Source organism: Neopelma chrysocephalum, unplaced genomic scaffold (assembly GCF_003984885.1).
Source record: "Neopelma chrysocephalum unplaced genomic scaffold, ASM398488v2 Primary Assembly neopelma1_76, whole genome shotgun sequence".
Classification (NCBI taxonomy): Eukaryota; Metazoa; Chordata; class Aves; order Passeriformes; family Pipridae; genus Neopelma; species Neopelma chrysocephalum.
In genome coordinates, this window is record NW_020897737.1 from 12,839,695 (window position 1) to 12,857,119 (window position 17,425).

The 17,425-nt window shown below is 41.1% G+C and overlaps 1 long non-coding RNA gene across 1 annotated transcript in view; it reads left to right on the forward strand.

Annotated features, from left to right (window-relative positions):
* LOC113970312 overlaps positions 1-17,390 on the forward strand; it is a 29,807-nt gene extending 12,417 nt beyond the window's left edge. The window contains exons 2-3 of the long non-coding RNA XR_003535128.1: positions 8,658-8,834; positions 16,837-17,390. This is a non-coding gene — a long non-coding RNA (uncharacterized LOC113970312). The remainder of the gene's footprint in view (positions 1-8,657; positions 8,835-16,836) is intronic.
* Positions 17,391-17,425: the final 35 nt, after the last annotated feature.

Genomic DNA, 17,425 nt, shown 5'->3' on the forward strand with positions numbered 1-17,425 from the left:
TAAATTATTATAAATTTATATTAATAAATTATTATAAATTTATATTATAACTTATATATTACATATATAAATTATTATAAATTCATATTAATTATATAAATTTATATTTGTCTGATTTATATAAATACAGATTAATCACAATAAAATATGTAGAGGTATCTTGATTATGTTCTTTTGGAGGAAATATTCAAAATTGCAAAAGAGAAAATTTAGTGGTCAAAAGACTCACGTATCTCAACTGGGATATGGTGCAATTCTCCCATTTGATCTCTACTGTGACCTTGTGCAAACCACATGATTTCAGGAAATGTTCTGATCTCTCTAGCCAGTGATTGTGAGGCAACATTATAAAGGAGGGTTTTCAGGCATATTACCAGTTTCTTATTCCATGAAAATGTGAGGGAGGAGAAAAAGAACTCTTATCTTACCTAGTCATTCAACACTGGTATTAATGATATGCTCATATATATGTATTAACTTTCTGGATTTTATTTGTATCTTAATATTAATGTAAAACACATTGAAAGGCAAATCACAAAAGTGAGAATTTTTTAATGTCTGAGTCATCACTGAAAGGACAGAGTGACAACATATGGATGTTCTAACAGATGGTCCCAAGCCTGTAAACCTTAGGACCTGCCTGAGTGCATCACCAGACCTCATGGCTCATGGAAAGTGATTTAAACATGAAACATCTGGAGTTTTATACAATTAGCTCTAAAAAAGTAAGCTTGCAACTCCCCCAAATATAAAAACTTATTTTGGGGGAAAAAAAATCACAAATTTTTAATTGTTTAAAGTACTTTTGCTCAGCTCACAGCTTTCCCATTGTGTGGCCACAGGTCATAGAAACCAGTAGGGGAGGGGACAGGTTTGGCAAAAAGGAAGTATGGGGATGTTGACCTGTTTTTGTTTGTTTGCTTTTTGTAAAACTCATGGTGATAAAGGCCAACATAAATTACAGTTACTCATCATATGGGTAATTATTAGGGAGAGCTGTTCCTGGTTCCAGTCCTAATTATGGTGCTAGTAATTTCAGATGGTTTTTTAACTCGGTGTGAGGGACTGCACAAAATCTGCCCATGAAAACAAGCAGTGACCACAAAGGTGTAAAATGAGATAATTACAGCCTGAAACAAAAGAAAAAAAATGTTAGTACTCAATTATCTGAATGCTAATTAAAACTTACATTTGATGACCATAACTTAAGCACCTACTTAGGAACAGAAGTCATTTTGTTCCTTCTTGGTCCTGATTTACATTCCTACAACAGTGCTGGAATAAAAAGACAGAGCAGTGACCAAATGGAGATGTCTGCATAGCCTTGAAGCAAAACATGCTCAGGAGTTAAACTCCCTTTACTGCAATGTGAGTTTTGTCAGGACCGATGGGCTCTTTGCTTTCATTCACGACAGGCACAGAGGCAACCAAGCTCAGGTTCAAGAGTCTCTCGAAAGGCTCTTCAAGCCCACGTGCCTTTCTCTGTCTCTGTGGTGTGAGAGCAGTGGACTCCTCAAGCTCTGCAGCGCTGCCGCAGCGCAGCTGCCATCGGAAACCTCCGGTGGGAAAGATCAACGGCAGAGCCGCTTCCATTCCTCAGGTGGAAAAAAGTCTGTTGTCAAAAAGCTCCTCCCCGGAAAGCAAAGGAAGGAAGATCATCACCTGAGCAGCACTGTAGGGTGATGAAGCCCCCACCTGCAACAGGTACAGACAGCATCTCTCTTAACATGGACAGTGAAATCCCGAGCCTTCATTTTTTGATTTCTCCAGAGAAGGCGTGTTTGGAGGGTTCTCCAGGAAGGCTGAAACTCTTTGAGTGCATCGAGGTGGGACCAGCCCATCCCAACCTGTGTCTCTTCACCAGCTCACAGACTGCCCAGCTTTAGCAAAAGAAAATAGTCTGGGCTGTGCAACAGGGAGCAATAAATAAGGCAAAAAGGAGAGGAAAGAGCAATTATGAGAAACAACTTCCAAATGATCACATCTTGATGTATTTATTTACACTGCTTTTCATAAATTCCACTGGTCACCTTCTTAATCCCAAAGATTCTGAAATATGCAGCAGAATTGTTATTTTCCTTGGATTGGGGTACATTCACCATCCACAAGTCATTACTTGGGAACCCTTTTACAGTTAAGTCTTTATTAAAACCTTTTAGGATAAATAGTAGGTGAACTTAGAACAGGTTCCCTCCAGGTTTTACCAATAGAAACACAAGTGCTGTGTGTCCTGAGGGACAAGTGGTTTGTTGCCAATAATTTATCAGAAAGCTCCTCACAAAAATATTCTCCCTTATTCATTAATAAGCTCCATATCCCAGGGGTCTGTGTTCATGCACACTCCTACAGTGAACAGGTGAGAGACTGGGAAATCTGTTTGTTTGGGATTTTTTTTTCCCTTTTAAGCAAAAACGCTTTTTAAATTAAAAAAAAAAAATTAAAAAAAGGCAATACCTTATCCCTTAATATATTAACTCTGCAGGAAAACAAATGGCTCCAGAGCAGCAATCAAAGGGAAAACAATCTATAGTTAATCAAAGTAAACATTACAGATGACATAAGTCTGCTTTTGCTTACAGTAAATGAATGTATATAGGTAAATGGGGTAAATAGGCTTCACAAAAGTTGGGTTTTGTTTTCTGTTTTTTTTTTTCCTGGAGAAAACTCATAAAAATTGGAAATTACAAATAGATATCTTTATGTCCCACTGTGTACTTGGTCATAAACTTCATGTACATTTACTGTAAAAGTAAGATTGCCACTGATTATTACTGACTTAATGCAAGCCAAATATTTCTTTGAAGCAATCTCATGAGGAATATTTTAAATAGTTAAGATTAACCGATCACAGATGGAATTAAATGAAGTCATTATTTGAAAGTCCTGCTATCATGCAAGGTGTACTTTCCTCACAATATGCTCACTCCAGCCATGCCAGCCCCCTTTCTGGAGGCTCTTTTCCTGCATTGTTCTTGCCCAGCAGTCATTCTGCATATTGACATTTCTGTGCAAATAAACACGCTTAGAAATGAGGTTCCTTGGCATTTCCTGAACTCCAGAGTGTTTTCAAGTGCACTTCCTAAACCTTTTTACACTTGAGAAAGACTTGTATAATTTTAAAGAAGAAATATGAATTCTCATGGCATGAACCCATGCATCGTGGAGGAGAGAGATTTTGCGATGTGCTGCTGTTATAGAGCAGGTCACACACTTGTTCCTCTCGAATATTATGCTGCGAGTAAGTCACTGTGAATCAAAGTGTCTCCTAAACCAATAAACTACTGCACAATAAGCTCAATAATAACAGAACAGGGTTCAAAGAGCTGCAATCATTAAATAATGTGATAAGATGGAGGTGGTCAAATATGTAAGGTGTGTGTTTAACTCTGGAGTGTTTAAGAAACTTTCAGCCTTGTTTAATTACTTATCAAAGACATTTTAATGATGCTTTGCAAAAGGCCTTTATCTTGCTGAAAATTAAGATTTTCAATAAATTTTTGTTGCCCTCAGGCTGGATCGTTGCAGTAAAAGTACATTGATCAAGGAACATAATGATTCTCTTCCTCCGCACCTGACATTTCTACCATTTCATTTTTAGTAGGTTTTTCTTTGATTTTCTCAATTATTAGCTTGTTTTATGCCTTTGAGAGTATATGACAGAACAGAAGAGATGCATACTTAGGGCTATTCAGCACAGCTCCATCATCCTGTTTTTATACCAGCATAAAATTGGTATAAGACAGTGATAAACCAGGTCTGTAACAGCTAGTGCTTCATATCTCAAGAAGGCAGAGTTAATCTCTGTTTTTGTAGGTAGCCTTAGCTACTGCATAGTTGCTCTCATAGTTTCTTTTTGTTTCATAATTAAGCTCACTGTTCTGGTTTGCCAGTCCCTCACATCTTGTGAAGGCCCACGTGATATCCAGGGTACAGAAGCCTGAATGTGCTTAGTTTTGAGAATATTCATCAGACCGGGGGATTTGGGTTTGCAGATTCCCTGTCAGAGGTATCTCACAGCTGTGGCTTGCTAAGCCCAAATGCTCGCGTTTGTTCATCACAGAGAAGGAAACAAGACTGAATTGATATGTGTAGCACGAGAAGTAAGTTTTTATAAGCCAGATGCAGAAAGACAGTTCTGGCTTCTGGGATGTGTGTACGGACAGAAAGGACACCTCCCGTCATGTCAGGGTTTGACGACTGCCACCGCAGCGTGTCGAACTTTTTTCACAGCACTATTTAGACATCCAGGCAACCATCACTGATAAAGCTGCAGTTTCGTGATAGCTGTCACATACATTTTGTTTTCAGCTGGCTTCATGTGTTTTAAAATCAATCCACAGCCCTTGCCATAAGGAGACGTTTGTTCCTTAAGAGGAGAAAGATGTGCCGAGCGATGTGGGAAGAGGGACATGGTGAACACTTTCAGAGGGGCTCTCAAGGATGCAGTCTCACAGCTGGATCTCATGATTTCCTCTTCCAAAGTATCTCTAGCCGTCTGTGTCCCACCTATCTGCTGTGGTCCCATGTTCCTGCCCTGCCTGCTCCCTGCCACCAGGGTGGGTAGGCCCTTGCCTGCCTGCACAGCAAGCAGTGAAGTGCATTTCTGTCAGTGCAGCCGGAATCAAGGACTGCAAGGAAGCATCAGGCTTTCTGCAAAGCCAGCTCCTGCAGCTCCTGGAGCTGGTGCAAGGATGGAACAGGAGTGTGTGATGGGAGCAGGCAGGACATTAAGCTACCACTGAGCTTCATCTCCTGGTTATGGTTTCACATCTCACTGAGTCCTGCCACATGCTCCTGCCCCACTCCCCTTGGGATGGCTCTGGTGATCGGATAGCCCTGGGGCATATCAATTCAGAGAATTGACCCAGTGGAAATCTAACACTGCATACAAATAGATATGCAAATATAAGAACAGTTTACTGCCAAATATGTCAACCTGTCAAGTGAGATGGTTCGCCCTAAGGCCACGCAACTTCCAAAGCCAGCATGAGGAGGGAGGAGGGTACCTGCAGCTGGGATGAAGGGGCAGGGGAGAGGGAGCAGGACCTTTCTTTTCAGTGGAAAGTGGACACTGACTTGGCAGAACTGCTTTTAGTATGAAGACACCCCCTCCAGTTCTGTGACACCAGTGGTTTGGATGGAAGGGGGTTTAACAGGGGGCAAGATTTGTAGAGGCAAATTTTAGCTCCTGGAGGCTCATCCACCAGGGTTGATTTACTGATTAGTGGAGGGAAATACCCTTCTCTGGGCAAGTGATGAGGATGCCCCTATCTCAGTTGTGACCATGAAAGGAGCCCAGAGACATCTACAACTACCTGAAAGGAGGTTGTAGTGAGGTGGGTGTTGGTCTCTTCTGCTGTGTCTCAAGTGAAAAGATAAGAGAGAGTGGCCATAAGTTACACCAGGGGAGATTCAGATTAGATATTAAAAAAAATGTCACTGAAAGAGTGGTTATAGGCATTGGAATAAGTTTTACAGGGAGGTGGTGGAGTCACCACCACTGGAAGTGTTCAAGAGCTGTTTATTGTAACAAACCACTAGGCCTAGTAACAGCAGACACAGATCTTTGGCAGGAAATTATGCTATGTATTTTAAATCTACTTTATACTAAACATGTGTATTTTCAGTCTAGTGCAAGGTAGAGAGAAATCCCCCAAAGGTTTTCCTAAATGGATAGGGTCTCGATAATGTAAGAGAACCAAAAATAAAATTTCCAAGCCTCTCATACTAAAAATAAAACTGAAATAAAGAAACAAACCTTCTCATATATTCTCCAAAGAAATTGTTATGTTTTGCTATCATGAAATTTCACCAGGACTCACTGAATTCTTTTTCATTCTCATTTTTTGCATAACCGGCCCTTTGTCCTCTAGTTTGCACTGGGCTGAATTTAGGGGGTCAACTACTGCCTTTTTCTGTTACTGAATTCATGAAGATTTCTCCTTAAGCAATCTTGCCTGTTATAAACATATTCTGAAATCATCTAACTGCCTATTAATTAAACTAACGATTTCAGGATTGCTTTACATGTGCAATATGTCAACGGGTTCCGTTCTCTAGACATAATAAATACACTTAATAAAGATGCTGAAAATTTCGTGTGTCTGTATGCATCAGAGGAAATAGGAAATGAGCTCCACAACTGGTAACATTTGGAGAGCAAGAAATGTGGCAGGTTTGTTTCTGCTTTATGAGATTCTTAGGTTTACAGCAATCATGCATATTGTGCATGTGGTCTGTCAGTACAGTTTACCTCAATTGACTCATCATTTTAATCAGTGAAAAGCTCATCACCTGTTCTATGTGCTAAAATATTGATAAATAATATATGTGGAAATTAGTTACTATTAATGTATAAGACCTTGCTATATCAATAAATTCCCTCTGTGCAGAAGGAATTTGTATAATTAAGATCATTTATCTGCAAAAAGAGTGAGTGTTTGAAGTTGCCAATGGTACGTATCACAACATTATAAGAAATTATTAAAAAAATCTACACTGAAAGAAAAGAAAGAGAAAAGGATACATTTCCCTACACAGGCAAGATATTGGAACCTTGGAGCTTTTGAAAATTCTCGAATGCTAGATACTCAAATAACATGTTTTGTTTATTCAAGATTTGTTATTCAACATAAGTATAAAGACTGACAAGAATGTTAGGTAAGCAACTCAGTGAGACTTGCAGGACACAGCATCATCTTATTTACTTTGTTTTAAATGTCTGCTCAATGCCAAAGATCTGTGGTTTATTTTAAGTTCTGATGGATAATTCAGGGCAAGTAATTTCGTTTCCTCGTGTCTTCGTTTTCTCACACTGATCTCTGTGTTGAAGGATACTGGGATGAAGTATTGGAAATATTAACTGTTTGATTATCCCTTTCTGAGCATCACTGCTCTTGCCTCAGGACAGCACAGAAGAGAAACGACAAATACACACAATTGCCCAGATTTCTTTGACCCTGCTTAGGAAAAAAAAATAAATTGTTAGCTAAAAGGTATTGCTCACTGCCACACCAACACTAGGGGTGAAATTCTCGTCCCATTAAAGACAATATGGCTTTTACCATCACCCTTGATAGGGTTGGTTTCATTTGCTTTTGATAGGATTTTGCACACTGCTTCATTTCAAACTACACTTATTATATGTTTCACTAATATCTGAACTTGTAAGGAAAAAATATCTCCTTGGAATGAATGTTATGCGTGAAGAAGGTGATGAGGAGCAGCCATTTTATCCAGAAAGCTGAAGTATGACAGTCTGGCTTAAATTTATAACAGAAGTAAAATAGCAGCCCAAACTGTGGACATTATTTTGCCTCTAAAATATACATCTTTGTTCTATGCCTTGGTTGCCATAGAGGTATCTGATGTTTAAAATGTTGCCCAAGAAGAAACAGGCAGTTTATTGCTGTTCCCTGCTTCTGTTTTTCCCAAGCTGCAGCAATCAAACGAACAAGGAAAGTCATTTGTACAAGGTGGAGTAGATATCTGCTAACATGCCTGCTGGTTTTATGGTGGAGTAGAAGGAACAGAGCTTTTACCGCTTGCAGAAGAACACTCTTAAACTTGCATTTATTTACATAGCATCTATGGCATTTAGCCGACTGAAGAGAATTGATTAGCAAGAAGGCTGTTAAACAGCAGTCCTATAGCAGGCACTGCACTGAGGATTAGGGGTTTATTTCACTAATTGGTGCCCTCCTGTAGTCTTTATGAGTCAATTCTAAAAAATAAAGGAGCACTCCAAACTGTGTTTAGAATAAAAGCAGAGTGATGCTTTTCATTGCGCAGAAATCCCGTAGCTGAGCTCCTTTAGAAATGAGTTTAGGATTTTTCCAGCCAAATTATTCCCCTCTGGTGAAGTCTTGCTTGCAGCACTGTATCCTTACTTGTGCTGCTTAACCCTAAAGAGCATGGCATGCTGAAAACCGGACCTGTAGCACCCAGGGTAGGAATGATGTTGTCCTAATTGCCCACCACAGCTGCCTGGGATGTAGGAGCCACACACCTTTGTGAGAGCAGAGCCCTCAAAGGGGCTGGGCTCATGTGCCAGCCAGCAGCAGCACTACACACAAGGCAGACACAGCTTCCACCCCATGAAGACGGCATCACAGGGGCTCATTATAATGTTGTCTCTGCACAAGCACAGTGCAGAGTTGGAATAACGCTGTGGGATTGTGGTGGCAGCTGCAGGGTGGGACGCAGGGAGCTCCGGGACACCCGCTAAGGACCAGGCATCTCTTGCAGGCAAACTAAACTTGCACAGGGGAACTAAAGAGGGAAATATGCTTCAGTGTGTTCCCCCTTATTGTTTAGAAGAATGTTTTATCATGGGAAGCAGACATAAAGCTCTCACCTCAGTGGTTTAAAAGGCAATCTGAAAGCGGGAGATGCGCACGCTGAACCCTGAAGAGCAGCGTTGGTACTAGCACAATGGGCTAAAGGGCTACCTGGCTCCAGCTGGCTCCTGGAGGTTTCCAGGGCGTGGAGAGCACCACTAGAGGGCTCACAAAGTATTTAAAGGGTTATTACAAGTGGCACATGAAAAATATTCTCATTTTACTTTCTGTTCCTCCATTTGTACATGCAACATACTTCAGAACTGAACCTGCTAAAGTGTACCTTTATTTTAAGGTCAGCTTCATGGACTCTTACAGGCTCACCTCCATATGGGGACACCAGCACCTTCTGACTTCTCCTGTGCAAACAGGCCTTCCATGGGGAACAATTTTGGTCTGATAATGCTGCAGTTATTAACCAGAGGCAGCTATTCAGCAAAGCAACGCTTGCCATTGCCAGCGCTTCCAGAGGAAGGAATGAGTTCAGAGCATCAGGTACAGCAATATCTGTGTATTGTATATATCAGTGCTTTGGAAAAAAACAGCTCAAAAACAAACAAAAAAAACCCAAACCAAACAAAAAACCCCACAATCAACCAAAGAAAAAACCCCTCCAAGCCATAACCCATAACCTTCTTTCCCTTCCTCTTCTTATGAATTCTGGAATAACAGACTGTCAAGCATATGAAGATTTTGGTATATTGCTCACGGGGCCAGGAAGTTGGCCATGTCTACAATTAGATATGAAAACTATTTGTGGCATCTAATAAATAATGCTAACTACCCCTAAAACACATTTCCTCTTAAGAATCAAGATCTACCTTTGTCAATTGGGGAGAATACAAAACTAGTATAACAGGTTTTCTTTTTTGTCTTAGCCCTGAGGACCTTGTTACAACATTTGGTGTTGAGAGTAGAAATGTTCTAATATATAGCCCCAAACTAAAAAACATGAAGGCAATAATCACAGGAGTATTTCAACGTTAACTGAAATGAATTTCTTTTTTATTTTCTACCATTTTTTTCCCCTTTCCTCTCTGAAAGAGGCTGCCAAGGGAATTATTATGATTACTCTGCATGTTTTGCAGATGGTTGGCTGCTGCACAGGGTTCTCAAGAGAGGTCAACATCCTATAGCGTCCAGCTTGGATGCTGCCCTCCACACCAGCTGAGCTCTGGAAGTCCTTAGTCAGCAAAGCTTTTGCTGACATGCCTAATTGCAGTCTCTGGGACATGTCACCTCCTCAAAGCCCAGACTGAAGCCCTTTCCTGAGCTGGGACTTGATTTTACTCTCCTATTAAACCTGATGGAAGTAATCCACTTGCCAGGAATGGAAGTTGAATGAGACTTTTAACTTTTTTTAGTATTTATATATACATACATACGTACACAGATACACATAAACACATAAAAGGTATACCTTTTATGTGTTCAGAAGGCATGTTCAAGGATGTTTTCAGGAGTTTCAACTAAACCGCAAAAGTTTTTTTTTGTCAGGGATACTGGAGACAAGGACATAGTTTGTATCATGCCACTAGTGTGAGGATAGGAATCTTTTCTGCCTTTTGACTTTGCTATATGGCATTCAGTCAAGTGGTTTGGAGAGACCGTGATGATGGGCTGGAGGGAGCAAACAGGCTGTGTGTTTATTTAATATGTAGCTTTTAGGTACAAAATTGATAAATCCACCTTTCTGGTAACATTCCACAGCGAAGTGGAAGAGAAAAGGGGGCAATACTGACATAGTGCTGTAACACCCACTTGTAGGGTCCCCTGCTTTCTGTATATAGTAATGTCTACAGTAATGTAGACACACTGTATTTAGCCCCTTTCCATGATAGGTTAAAGATCAAATTAGTAATAGCAACTTCCCCAAAGGCTCTGTTTGGTTAGGATACCCATCTCCACTCCGCCTTTTAAAGAATAAAGATGATACAACAAATCCAGACTTTCAGACCTGAAGAGAGGTAGAGGATCAGTTGCCACAGGTTGTCTTGGGGCCAACCAGCCCACATGGCTGACAGGACCTGGGCTGGGAACAAGCACTCATGCTTGTACTGAGATTTTGCTCCTGCACAAGCAGACATGCTGGAATGGCATCAACTCCAGCTGCCCAGACCTTGGAGAAGGCCTCCAGGGCTTTAGCCTTAGGGGCAGACAAAGAATTCTCTGCCATTCAAGGCCTACAGGAGACCAGAGCATCAATCCATTTTCCCCCACACGCACACTGAAAGAAAACTCCTGGAAATCTGTCTTCATTACAGCAGGATCATCCTTCAGGACAGGAACATGTTTCCCTGACACAGGGACAAATGCATGGAGGTGACAACGTTGAGTAAACATGCTGAGATTGCAAAGCCACCTTGAGTGAAAACTGGATTTTCACATCCTTAAGGTAGTTAGAGCCTCTGCCCTCATTATCTAAACTGCACCCACACAGGCAGTCCCTGCAAATATAGCACTTTACAAGTTTGAGTTTCAGATTTATTGTTTAAAATTATTTTGAAACTAGTGACTTATAACACAGGAATATCTGCTCAATTATGTCAACAAGTCACGGTTCTTATAATTTGGGGTTGTATGAATGTTAGATTTCTAAAAGGCAAATTATATATTTATGCTAGAAACTGATGGATTTACTATAGTTTATTTCAAGGTGGTTTTTTTTCACAAAGATGCATACCAGTATTTAAGTATGATGAGGTTATATAAACCAACAAAAGCAAAGAAGTTGCAAACTAAGATTGATGATACATTCCTAACTCGTGCTGTTGTGCCTGGTTATTGCAGGACTGCCAACCAACTCATGAGAATTACGTACTGCAAACAGAGCTCTGTGTGTGTGAAATCATTGTTTTGAGTTCACCTTACTTTCTCTGAACTTTATTGGCATGTTTGAGTCATATCTCCTTTTTATGCTTTGAGCTTATGGAGCCTGCAAACCTGAATACAAACCTCCTGGTGGATCAGGGAGAACAAGGCTAATATTTCCTTCAGATTCCTGTCTAAAGTACAACCACCATCTTAGTCATAGAATCATAGAATCATAGAATAGTTTGGGTTAGAATGAACCTTAAAAGTCATCTTGTTCCAAGCCCCCTGCCACGGGCAGGGAAACCTTCCACTAGACCAGGTTGTTCCAAGCCCTGTCCTTAAACACTTCCAGGGATGGAGCATCCACAGCTTCTCTGGGCAACCTGTTCCAGTGCTTTACAACCCTCACAGTAAAGAATTTCTTCCTAATACCTAATCTAAATCTATCCTGTTTCAGAAGCCATTATCCCTTGTCCTATCCCTACATGCCCTTGTGGAAAGAATTGTTCTGTTTTTTACCACAAAAACATGCTTTTCTTGCTTCTCTTTGCAAATCATTCTTGATCAACCTTGTTTTTTCCAGAAGAGACACCAGCCAGTCTTGTTTCTTTTTTTTTGGTGGCATATTAGAAAAGGAGAGGCTTTGCAGAGCACAGGGAAGGAGCTGTTACACATAGTGACCACAGGTTTCTGTTGGACTCTGCTTTTACTCTTTCCTAGAGTTCAAAAGCAAATGTGTCTTTTCATTCTCTTACTGGATATGAGTATAGTTTCAATGCCAGAGCGGTGGTACCTAGAGAGGAGTTTAACCATTTTTGCTCTCTCATTTTACACTCTTATGTCCTTAACCCAGTTTAAATGGTGAAAGCACTCTGGACCAGCGATTTCTGTCAGCTCAATATGTACACAGTCCCTAACACTACAGAGTCTCAGTCCAATGAAAACATTAAGTGCATCTCTGATATAAATGCTAAATAATTGATCACAGATCCCTAAATCATACAATGCAATGTAATTTCTTCTGATTTTGTTACACTGTTATTTATATCAGTGTATGGTATCGATAAAAGAAATTTGTAATGAAGTGCCAGAGATGCTTTGATTTAATGTGGTTACAGGGACTATCATTGCAAGTGGGAACAAATAGCTCTAATGGATTTTCTAGTACCTTGTTTTCATCATCCATAATAGACTTTCATCTATGCTGGTCGGAACTGTAGGATGTCCATGTGTTCTGCACCCAGACTTTAACAGATCTATATTTTATGGCCCTACAGTAAAAGTAATTGCAGGTTTTATAATGTCTGTGTACTGTTCCGACTGAAAGCAGTCCATTTAGAGACTTCTGGAAAGTTGAGGTGTTTCAGTTGCAAATGCATGAGTTGAGACGGGCTCCAGTCGTGCAGCCTCCTTTTAATGAGGGCACATTCCAGAGATCTTTCTTTTCCTTTCCCTGTACCAAAAGAGAAGAAATGTTTGAACACGAGGAGTTTAAGCTGAAAGGATCCTGTTCCTGAGTTTTATCAGTTCAGAGGAAGTGGAGAAACGTGGAGGCTGGTACAGAAGATGCTGGTGGCTGGAACAGCCCATGAGGGCACTGTGCCAGTGTGGCAGCTCCTCACCCTCTTCCCAAATCAGACCCTTCGGCTGCATCTCACACTTGACAAAACTCAAGAATCGATTTTGACTCACTGTCTGACCTCAAATTAGCTTTTGAAAGCTGTGCAACCGTTCTTGGCAATCTCACCATAAGAAAGCAGGAACTAAGGCAAGCAGAGAAAAACAAAATCACTTCCTTTCTCTTTTTTTTTCTTTTTTTTTTTTTTGGTGTTAAATGGCAAATTATACTGTCTACCTAACATTCAAGGGTTCTGCCAAACATTCGTACCTACACAGCCCTCCACAGGGCTGCCTCCTGCCCCCATGGCAACAGCCAGCCCTGCAGCAAGAATCTGGCCCAAGGAGCAGGAGAAAGTAACAGGGGAATGGGGCTTTCTAAAGGAACAAATGCCCTCTAAATGCCAGTTCTGTTATTTGCACCTCTCAAGACCGAGAATAACTCGGTCCAAGTGTTAACAGTGCCTTTTTACTGCATATGATGAATGGATTAATCCTGTTATTATCAGAACAATTAATCTTGCTTGGCACTCCAGGCAAAAAAAAAATCCAATATGCTGGATTCCACAGGCATGGCAGTGCTTCATAATATTTTGTTATCTTTTCGATGTATAATTAATAAGGAGATCAGGGAATCCAGGAGAATCAGCCAGCATTAAAATAAGCAGAAAACAGTATCTGGAGTTGAGTCTCAGCTATTTTAATGACAGTATCAATTGAAAGAAAATTGCTCAACTAAGAGACAGGCAAGATCCAGTTGCAGATGGCTACAACACAGATGCCACTTGCTAAATTACCTGAAACTATTTTTGTCATAACACGAATTATTTGTTCTCAGTGATTAGTCTAATTTTAAATGTTATTGTTTTCACCATACACTCCTTGACTGGACTGCTCCAGATGTAAGAACTGGAGAGAAAATGGTAGCCAGCCTATATCCTTGGCATCATCAGGCTCCCAAAAGCAGCCATTCAGCATGAAAACTTATTCATGGCCAAGAAGGAAAATAAAAAAAGCTTTAGTCTCATGGATAGGCAGTTAGAGAATCCCTGTACTAATCATGTCATTTTTTTATTTTCAGAATAACTCTCCAAAATTGCAGACTTTCCTTGACCCAAACAATATACATTCTTCCTCCAGCTCTAGAAAACCATGTGAATCAAACAGTTATTTCCAAACACAATATTTCTTGGCTTAAAAATTACCTCCCCTCCCAAAACACACATGCACATTCTCTCCTTATGTCCTTTTCCCACCCATGTTAAATACTCATTCTGAGGCTGCACAGGTGACCATACAATATTTGTTACATGCCTGGTTCACCTTGCTACTTGGAAAATAGGAAGTAACAACATCCCTGGAGATCCTGCATGGATCAGTGGGGGTTGACTCTGCTGCAGCCTTCACGTGGCCAGGAAACCACCGACCTGCTGTGGTTCAGAAGCTGTCTCAGCAGGACAGGCACTAGTTCATATCTTATTGACTGATAGCTAAACTTTTATTCATATCTTTAGGGGGGTAAAAAAAAGTGGCACTTCAGAAGGAGCTGATAAATTATACCTTCACTTTACAACATCCCCAGCTGAATGTACCACAGAGCAGTTCTATGTCACTCCAAATTGCTCATGAGGAACTGGTGTGCTGGTGCATACACCTGATTATGGGACTTTGGGGAATTAACTCCTACATATCACTGAATCAATTCCCAAACGAGTGTGTGAACTCATCCTGATGAAGAGAAATAGTCCACTCCTACAGCTTTTGCAGCTGGAACATGGGAGGAACAAACTAAAATACAGCTCCAGAAAGTATGTTTGTGAGCACAGGGTTGTACTCAGTCTAATGGAGCATAGAGTAGGGAACAGGAAGGATTGGGGAAAGTGTGGTGCCTTGGATAATCATGCCGTAATAAATAATAATGGCCAAAGCAGAGTGACAGAATTGGCACAAACCAGTGCAGACGCTGGAGGTGGGGAAGGGCACCACAGGCCCATTGAACCAGATGTTCTCAAACAGCTACATGTGCCCCTGGCCAAGCTGCAGGGCTGCAGGCACGTGGCAGCAAAGCTTCCTCATCTGCCTCTAGCCTTGCCTCCAGGCTGGGCAGATCCCCACCATAGGAGAGCAAGAACTGTCTTTGGCATTTTGTGCAGGAGTAAGAGGAATACAAAAAAGAGCTCCATGATTTTCTAAAGGACTTGCAAGTTTGGTTCATCACATGGTTGGTCCCAGTGCTGTGTTTAAAGGCACTGCTATTACAAAGCATCAGGATTTTATTTTTCTTCAGTGGAGCCTACCACTGTCACAGTCACCTACCAGACACTGGAGCAGGGCAATTCTGGCCAAGTTTCTGCTTGCCTGGCTTGCACACACAGACAAGTCACTTCTCTTCTGAAGAACTATCTAAGGGACTGTAGTGAGAAGAATTGGTCTGGGTTGTTAATCAGAAGAAAAAAACCCAATCCATATACTCAGTTGTAGTCACCTGGCATGGCCTCACAGACTTCAGCTGAACAACATCAGCAGAAGCAAGGTCTTGTGCCTTGAACACCTGAAGGAAGGTGGGAGGAGGGCTGTAAAGGAGAAAACCATATTCACAGGGAAAGAAAAATGTTTACTCAGAAGTTCTGTGATTGATGTGAAGGGGTGTTATGCTATACAGAGATGCAAAAATGGATCCTTGAATACCTCCTTTTGCCTACTAACCAAACCCCTAATACATTATTTCTGTTTCTCATGAATGGCCTGACATGGTATGACATGCTTTACCCAGTTTCAGGTGCCACTGACAACAGCAGCTCCTACAACTCTCTCTCACACAGAGCCCCCAACCCAGATATTGCCATTAGGAAATGTGACCAATTCTCTTCTACAGAAAACAGATTTTGTTAGGAGATCTTCATGAGCTCATGGATGTTCAAAACACGCCATAAACCAATCAGGCCACTCTCCTGTCCTTTTTTTGTTTCTTCTGTTACTTCCACTGAAGTTATTTTTGTAATATCCATTTCAAGTCCCCTTCTCTTTCTGAGCTCTACTCAGATTGTGTGGTTCGGATTAAAGGCATTCAAAGTCCAAGCTGTTGCCCAGCAGGCATTTAATGGTAAAATTTGCCTTACAGCTTGAAAAAGGCACTCCTACTTCCCCTCCTAACCGTGGCAGCTGCAACTTTTCTTGTGTTGGCTGTTGAGCCTTGTGAGACTCTTGAGAAAGGTACCTTGGCTCAGCAACCTGCCAGGAGAGTGAGCCAGTGGAAGTAAGCAGGCGGAGGAGAAGTTGCTGGTCATGGCCTTGTTGGTGCCCAGAGAAGGACCCAGGTGCTTGGGGTGGCCGTGGGCTTTGGCTTTCCACCCTGCTGCCATGTCCTGACCCCTCATCCCTCAGCTGGCAATGCCCCCTTTTGCCTATGCCACACAAGACTAACATAAATTGGAAAAAGACTGGGAAAAATACTTGATTTAGTGTTTTCTCATGGACCCTACTATGCTCTTTGCCGTGGTTCCACTCCTCCTGCTCTGAGCAACACTCAGAGCACTCCTCCTGCTCAGAGGTTTTCCAGAGGTAGATCCCTGCATAGATCACATACCTTGATTTGTTAATTTCTTATTGTGAACTGTTTTATAAAAAAGCCTACTTCAGTGCCTACTCTACCTAATCACACCTTTCCTCTTCACATCCAACCTTTTCAACAAGGATCTGGGGAGAGGGAATATTCAGGAGAGGAGGGGAGTTGCCATTTTACTTCAGGTTTTTTCCATTCCTTTTATTTTCTTTGGCTCTAAGAAAGGATATAAATTTTCTCGGTCCAATTGAAATATCATCTTCTACCTATATAGCATCTGTACTATGTGGTATTTATTTGCAAACTATACTCCTATATATCTCAATTCAGAGACTGAAAAATCATTATGCTTTGCTTTCCAAATTCCTACATCTCCTCAACTTCCAGTGATCTCACAGTGTAAATACTAATTGCTACACAAAATTAAATTAGAGAAAATTAGTACCCTTACATCTGCAGCAAGGCAGAAATGGATATTTTTTTAATGATTTTTTTTTCCCTCAGGGTTTACTTGAGCATCAAAAACTTTTACCTTGCTGGAGGTCAACAAAGAAAAAGAGTGATATGAGGGGTAATATAATCACTCCTACATATCTACCACCTTCTTGCAGAGAGATAAGCTAACACTTCAAATATGAGTGGACTCAAAGACCATGGTAGTTAATGGAAACCTGTCAGCTGACATTAATGCTCAGACCTTTAATTATTTTCTTCCAAGTAAAGAGAAAAAGAACAAATTCCACCATCTATATAGCAGGTCATAAATCATAAGTGAATGGCAGGACCTTGAAAAGGGTTCTCCTGATGTCTACAACACCCAGCTGCTGATGGTCACATCAACCCATCTTCTCAACCCAACAATGAAATTCCCCCTCAGCCACCATGATGGCACTTAAGTCTTAGTGGAGCTCTCATGAAAATTCACACAGCAGGATCAAAGCTTCCCTAAAATCAAATGCGTTTTGCAGACACAAGACATACCAGATACATGACAGGGGTCAGACACATGTTATGATTAGAGATGGTCCAGTGGAAGATGCCCTCTCCATGTTAAGGGAGTTGGTATGGGTGATCTCTAAGGTCTCTTCCAATC